Genomic DNA, 8,400 nt, shown 5'->3' with positions numbered 1-8,400 from the left:
CTGGTTGGTCAGGGGGACTGGAACAGATGAACTACAGAGGTACCTTCCAAACCCAACAATTTTATGATTTTGTGATTCTGTGTGACTCTCATTAGGTCAATATTTTATCATTGTCAAAAACCCACTAGTGACTTGCAGATGACACTGATGCTTTCTTAACTTCTTCATGGGATATAGAGGTAAAAGAAAAACACTTGAAAAGCAGCAATCATAAACGTAGTATTCCTTGAATTCCAATAAAACTATTTCCTTGGACAGTTTTCTAGCCTTGAAATTTTCTTTCGAGGTGTCTACTAGGTATAGTATCTGCTCTTATCAGTTTGATATCTGATACATCCTTGATAAGAGAACTTTATATTAAATGGATTTTTGGGTGGAGAGGACATTATATTATATTATTTATATTATTTATATCATTTATATTATTTATGTCTGGACCATGGTATAGAGAATAGAGAATTCCTCCAGTGCAATTATTTCTTTGGATGTAGTGTAAGTATTTTAAAATAAATAAATAAATAAAATAGTTCAGAAAGAGTGTCCACCTGGGGAGTTACCCTTACCGGTTGTAGGAGTGCAATTACACCACTTCATGTTGCAGCAGAAATACCACTTAATTACAGTAAGTGCCTAAAAATATGTCACATATATTTCTCTCTTTCTGATCCCAACCATTTAATGACTATCCCAACCACTTAATGACTACAATAAATATTTTTCTGACGGAATGATTAATGGAGAGGATACTAACCCTACACACGTTTAAATGAGAAAGACATGAGAGTGAGTTCTTGACAGAAAAGTAAGGGTTAGTCATAGTAGAGGGGGATTAATAGACCTATATATTTAAATTGACTGTCTAAACTCCCATTAGAAGAAATCAACATTTAATAAATGCAGTCATGAAACAACTCAAATGATACTATGACATGATCCAGTATCAAAAACAAAGGCTTTTAGTGCTGTGCAAGGTGCTGAGGAAAGCCAAGGTGTCTCTATAACTTTGGCAGATACACTGCCTAGCCTGCAGAAGACACTTGCTCTTCTGAATAAAGGATGATGTGGCCCCTAGGACATCCAAATGCATTGGGCACATATGATCACTTCCCACTGCAGATGTCAGTGGCCTGTAATGGGAAACTATGGAATCAATGCATTTGTGTGCTGCTGGAGGTGCAACGCAGAACATCTAAGAGAATCAACTACCTTCTAGAGTGGTAGCAATGCAGAATTACCTAGTATAGCTCGAATGACACTAGATGTTTACATTGAGAAAGGGAAATCCAGTGTCCAATTAATCTGTAAGAAAGACCACATGTACAGCTAAATTTTGGGTTGATTCACCTCAAATTAAATTCCTTTGGCAGTTGCTGTGGTGTCACTTTAATAGATCTCTAAGCTCTATTGCATTATTCAGCTTATCAGTTCAGTTTCTTAAATATAGAACTCCAGTAACATTTGAGATGCTCAGTTATATCCTGTCTGATATACCATTGCTTCCAGCCATTGCTCCAGAAGGACATGGTTCTTTCATAGCTCCTGTATGATATCTGCCAGCTCCTTGCATATACATGTGCTCCGTATACCCCTCTGTGCCACTGCTTAAACACTCAGCTAAAAAATAATACTCTAATCTATAGCTACAAATTAATAGATTAGCAAAAAGTCTTTAATAAACTTTAGTAAGATTTTGTGACTCTCTGTCATCAGAACCTAAACAAAAAATGAGTGAAGAGAATTATGTGAGGATTGTTGAGACTTCCATTTAGTTCTGTGTTTTTTCACTGAAGATTTAAAAAAATCTCCTTCTATTCATCCAAAAGAGGCACTTCCTTCTTTAAAGAAATAGTATTTGGAACAGTTAAATTAGCAACGCTATTTTTGTGAGGTGAATACTGACAGCATTATGGAGGTAATTTTGGCTATATCTAGCACATGACTTTGCTGCCTTCTAGCAGCCAGCGTGGCGATTGAGGGAACACTGCAGTCCACTGTCTGTATTTCAAAATTCATTTAATTGCTTCATTATTTCATTTATCTACACATGTTTTGGGGGGTTTTTTTAAAGAAAAAACAAATTAGACATGTGGTACTTCATCCTCAAAAGATGTGTGCTCCTATGCCACGTGTAATGGAAAAGATTCAGAACGCTTATTGTTTCTAAGAGTCGCATGACTAATTCATCATGAACACATCAATAGAACTTTAAGTTCAAATGTTTTAATGGTTTCAGGAAACTCAGCTTTTGGGTTTTATGGGAACATTCACTGCTCACAGCTGACAAGAAACGAGACACAAAATTCCATTTATTGGAATAAATATTTCTCAGATTCAGGAATAACAAGGCAATGAAGCTAAGACTTAATGATGCCTCCTTCTTTCTTTGTAATGCTCTTCTCACACTTACTTCATGTTTCAGAAAAATAAAGATTTTTATAGATATCATCAGATATCTTTGTATATTTTTCAGAAATCTTGAAGGGAGAAATTAATAGTAATAATATAAATGCTCAAAGAATTCAGCAAAACTGTCTTAGAATGCTCAGAAAAGTTAAACAAAAGAGAATGTGAGCAATGTGAAGTCCACTTTATCTTTTAATTGAAAGGTACTGCAAATATTTCAACTATTGTGCAGACATGGACAGGTAAAGTTTCTGCTAACTAATAATTAACATTTATCTTAGAAGGAATTCCATGACCTTCCTTAATCTAGGCACCGAAACTTTGGGAGGAGGTGGTAAATAGAAAGTGAACATACTTTAAATGAAGTTTAACAAAGAAATTATTGTCCCTGAGGTTTTAGAGCTTTTCTTTCTTTAATCACATTGGCATAGGAGGTGGTTCAAAGCAAATTGAACACAGAGGAAGATTTCTGCTTTTCATGGACTTTTGATTTGCTCTGACATAATGAGAAATGTTTAAATAAGTGCAGATACTCTACTGTTAAACTGACAACAATCACATGAGAACTGAGCTCATTGTCCCTTAACATTCTCAAGTTCAATGTACAACTGGAGATAATTTTCATAGCCCATTTGAGCAAAAAGGTCTTTTTATTCTTTTGTTCATGGTAGTTTTTATTTTTCCTTCTTCTTTTTGCTGTTGCTGTTTTGTTGTTTTTGTTTGGTTTGGGTGATTTCTTTTTCATCTTTGAACTCATATTAAAAGAAGATGCAACTTTAACTGGATATGGAATTTGTTTGACTGGAAGCCATATTATAGTCTTAGAAAACAGTGCTGGTTCTTATAATTAGTTGCAGATTTCCTAATTTACTCTGGGAAAACAAGATCACACGTATGATGGGGATAGAGATTCTGAATGCATATGCTTAGAAATAATGTGAAAAACAACAACAACAAAAAAGCAAATTGAGGCACTTAAAATAAGCAGGAATATTTATGTGTTATGTTAGCAGACCTTTCAAATAGATGGTGAAGGCAATGTTCCAGAATTCGTTAAAAAAAGAGAAGAAAAATACAATTATTAGTTTCCTTATTTCAAGAATGTTTATGGCCTCATTTTTGTCTTTAATGGATTAAAACTGAAGATGAAAAACTTGGATATGGTACAGATTTTCTAACTTTAAAGGATGTACTGATCCAGTCTTGATCTGTAACCAATGAAAATGCTCCCAATTTTATGTCCTCGTTTTAACTAAAGAGTTTAAAGGGTTCATCATTTGAACACTGGTTTAGCTGTTCTCTCAATTGTCTTAGTTTTTTCACCACATTTGTAAGTCAGAGGTTGCATTTTTAAACTGTAAGAGATTTTTCTGAAAGGTTAAAACAAACAAACATATATCACTGACAACTGACTGCCTGATGTCAGTTGCAGAAAAAGTTCTGTAAACATTTTTTCAAGTCTCTTTTCTTTCCTAAAATTTCTCTGACTGAATGGACTGCTGAAAGCCAGTCATTCAGTGAGGTGGTAACCTGGAAAAAAGGAACCAGTATCTAGATCTGGCTGTGAAATATAATTGCCCAAGACCAAGGAACCTGCTGTTTCCATGTGTGTTTAGCCATTAAAAAGTTATTACACTCATACTGGTTGTCAGTAGATAACACAATGTTCTCAGTATGTTGGGGTATTATATTAGTAACCCATAGGGCTATTAATGGGCTATCCATTATTGATAGCCTAAAGAAAGAGACCAGAGGTAGGACACGAAGCACAGTTCCTTTGTGGAAGAGCAGGCAAGAAGAGGTGTCTTCAATTTGCAAGCACCAACATAAAAAGGTCTCATGTCTTGTTAAGGTTTTATAGATACAGATTTTATGAGTTTATCCATATGGTCATAATGACTGAAATACACTCTGCAGATATATTACCTTATTGTTTGTTCCTCTTTGATTATTCTTTGGATTTCTTTCTAATTTCTTCAGCCAAACAAAACGTTAAGGAAACCCCCTTCTTCCCAAAGAAAACAATTACGCCCACCTTTATCTGACATGAGGAATTCTGCGTACTAATCTTTCAAGTACTCTTGTATTTAATTAAGTTTATTAAAAATATTCCTGAGCTTTTTGTGACAACTTGCACATACAAGGGAAAATGTATGGGTGAGCAGTGACAGAGTTGGGAACAGATTCATTTGAGTTTGTATTGCACAATTTAAAAAAAATCTTACAGCACACTAATGGAAACAATAAACACTTGTAAAATTAGAAATGCACGATATTGTATATAGCTGAGTGCAGTATAAAGAACTGACAGAGGCAAGAAGCAAAAAAGAAAAACAAAAGGAAACAATAAACCAAACAAAAACAATTACTGTAAATTAAGTACTGTCAAGGGATAAAATAATCTTGCAACCTACTCAGTACAGGCATAGACCAAATGAATTCTGGGAAAAATGCCTGGGAAAAATCTGAAGAGGTATTAATAAATGGAAATAAAATTAAAATATGTATTAAAAATAATATAATAAATATTTTGCCTTGTGCATTTTAGTTAGAGAAAGCCCACGTTTAAAGGCAATGGCAATTTATAAAGCCTCATTTTTTAATTTTTCCTACACCAGCATCCCCTTTCCTTTTCAGTTATATATTCAGTCTTTTTTTAATTACGTGAAATAAAATAACTCATGTGCACTTGATTGTTCATAAAGTGTGCAGTTGTGATCTTTGTGCAGTTGTGATCTTCTGCACATTTTTTGTGTACAAGTGGGATACTGATATCATATTGTTTCTCAACCTGCTTTAGACGCTTCCTTGAACAAGACAGAATGAAGAACATGACTAAGACAATTAAAATATCAGCTATTCATTTTCCTCTGTGAACAACTCTTTCCACTCCAAATATTTGTTAAAAAATGGACAACACACTGTTAAGAGGTATCATGTTTGTAAGGTGAGTAATAGATTGTTAGAGTGAAATTAGTGGCACCCTTTAGAAAAGAATATAAAAAGACTGTGTTCATACTATTTGGTCAGAATAGAAAAATAATATTACTAGCAAATAGAATTTCAACAATTTACTTGGCTGTAGTATTTTCTAAAATACCAGTTAAACAAATGTGTAGAAAAATTTTCAAACTGTATAAAACTTCTGTTATACAAAGAAAGTAAAGAGACTTTACATCCAAAGTTTATTTTCCAGAAGTACAACTCAGACACCAAAGCTATTAATTTATCTCAAGGTGTACCTGGCACCCAGTTGTTTTATTTGATAACTTTTTCTGCCAGACTTATCCACTTCCTCAGCATATTGCTAAATATTGAATTAAGGTATAGTTGAAGCCTTGCCTATCAGTTAATTTCCCATGGGGTAAGCTACTATAGACTCGTCTCCGAGGCACAAGTCCACGTGCGGGAATTAAAAGGCGTTCCACAGCATGAGTAACCAAGTGACCTGTGACAGCACATATGTTGTTCCCATATGTTTCCGAAATACTTTGTCCAGCTGCCTCAATGTGAACATTATGCTGGGAGACAGCTGGCCAGCCTTCTGAGAAGCAAGCCAAAGCACATAGCTGCTCTCTTCTGACCCCTTATATACATGGCGCTACCCTGAAAAACACACCTTGGCACTCAGCTTGTCACTAAGTGACCTCCTGGATGGATAGGCTTTTCCTCCTATGAGAGGAAAAAATGGAGGGAATTCTTGTGTTAAAGTACCATTAGCTGCATGGCAGAACGGACAGGAAAACATTCGTTGTTCAGAAAGGGATGAACTCTATTGCCACTGGGATTGTGAGGAAAAATTTGAGTAACTAAGATTTGCCTTGTTATACAATTTAGTAATCTGCTCTGAAACTTGTGAACTAGAACCCCTAAATTCTGTTTTCACCTCTACCACTCTTTCAAGCTTTACAATGGGCCCAGGTATGTAATTTAAATGACCTTCATTTGAAACAACAAATAAACTGTGAGAGCTGACATTACTCACCTCTGTAGGATGTTGTAAGAACTCTTTTTCTGCACTTCAACTAGGTAAGGATCATTCCAGAATATTAATTCTGAGCGTGTCTTTGTTTCTGAAGAGGAGAAGGCATCATTGACACCCTTTTCAGAACAAAATGATTAGAGGTTTTCCTGAATTAATCATCAGTTTGTAATTGAGTAGGTCAGTGTCTAATTGCTTTTCTTCAGTGTTGAACCAGGTTCCCTCAACTTTTAATCCTTCTTCTTCTCTACAGCACCAAGTGCCTTCAGTGTCACTGCCTGCCACACATGACTGTTTCACTTATCTTTTCCCATTTGTTTAAACACAGTATTTTAAACCCATTTATTCTGTCCATTGATGGCAATATTGAATATATTTTTCATTGGATTCACTTTATATCTTGCCATTTTTGCCATATGACATAGTTTGCGTGAGTGATGTACAAACCACACACTGTACTAACTATATTTTCATTCCTCTATGAATGCTCTGGAGAGAATATAAGTATGGTGCCAGCGATTCAAATTTCAAGGGTCATAACATACAGTATTCAGTGTTACTGCCCTGTAATTTACTCCAGATAGGCAGGAAGATATTTTTAGACTGCTATACATGGTTTACCTGCTGACATTATATGTGTCATATACATATATGTGTCAAATCATAGATGGATAAAATAAGCAATTATAAAAATAAAAAGCATCATAATCACAAACAAGATCTGCCTACAGCAGACTCAAAATACCACTGACTATTCCTGTGTTTATATTTATATAGGGGGTAGTTTACTATAGCAGTCTTTCAAATTAGGAAATATCTAAACACAAAATGCAAAATAGTCTCTGCAAAATATTGAAGCAACACAGAGGAAAAATAATTCCTTAAGGTGAAACATCTCAGAATTTTGCTGAGGGTGCAACACTCAGCCTATCTAAACAGTATTTAATATTCAGCTACATGCTGCTATTTCAAGTGTATGATTAACTTTCCACCCCTTTATTGTACTACTGACTTGTTTCATAAAAAGATGCACATTTGCATATTCTAATTACAGTCAAGTACAAAGCTTACTGAAATCAGTGGGAGTCCTATGACTGATTTCTACTGCTGCTGGATCAGGTCCATCTGTGACTGGATTAATTTCCAAGGTGGATTTTAGAAATGTACTAAATATATAAAAATCAACCTTTCCTTTGATACAAATTACTAGAATTACATTTTGAGATTGGTAATAATCTACAGGGTATCTCCCACAGGAGCTGAAATATATTATTCTCTGTAGGCTGCAGGTGTTGCCCATTCTGAAAAAAATGCTGACCAATATCCCGTCTGTTTCTACAACATGAAAATCCAGATGCTCGTAACATTTTAAAACTCACTTTTAGCAGTCTTCCTTTTTCTTTGAAGTTCATTTCTAAGCCTTTGTGAGGTTGTATTTCAAAATTTGGTTAACAGAACATGAAAACTAAAATGAATCAGAGTGGAGAAACAGAATAGCTGTGTTGATCTAGTGAACATATGAATCTGAAAGAAATCTAAGTGTTACATGAAACATCTAGTGAATATAAAATTTTAATTTTATATTTTTATAACTGTAATTTAATTATAACTTCTGACTATAAGACTGTAAACAGAAACACCTTGGAACATGGTTATTCATTCAGATAACATATAATGGGGTATAAAATTGTAAATGGTGGTTTTGAAATATTTCTTCGGTCAAGTCACAGCTATTGTGACATTTTAGTAACGCATACACGCATTGACAGAAACTTGGTAATGGCACATTAGGATAACTAAAATTCTCAAGTAAATATCAAATTCAAAATCAGGGAGGCAAATAAAGGGGCAGATGGGGCGTCCTGAAACGTGTTTATTTTACGTATATTGTTGTGTTATGAGAGACTGGTTCTGTTATCACAATGGTCATATAATAAAATTGAGAATGTTTTTACACTGGAATAGCATATGGAGTTGAAATCACATAACTGCAGAATATGCCTGGGTGGTGGCCA

General features: G+C 34.7%; 1 non-coding gene across 1 annotated transcript; it reads left to right on the top strand.

Annotated features, from left to right (window-relative positions):
- Window positions 1-274: 274 nt before the first annotated feature.
- LOC113982866 lies at window positions 275-389 on the top strand. The gene has a single exon (XR_005566459.1). It is a non-coding gene; the product is annotated as a U2 spliceosomal RNA (small nuclear RNA).
- The last annotated feature ends 8,011 nt before the right edge of the window (window positions 390-8,400 follow it).

This window comes from Pipra filicauda, unplaced genomic scaffold, assembly GCF_003945595.2.
Source record: "Pipra filicauda isolate LSUMZ 115617 unplaced genomic scaffold, ASM394559v2 scaffold101_size5749837_pilon, whole genome shotgun sequence".
NCBI lineage: Eukaryota > Metazoa > Chordata > Aves > Passeriformes > Pipridae > Pipra > Pipra filicauda.
The sequence above is the reverse complement of the archived record's forward strand: the minus strand, read 5'-3'. Positions and strand labels throughout refer to the sequence as shown.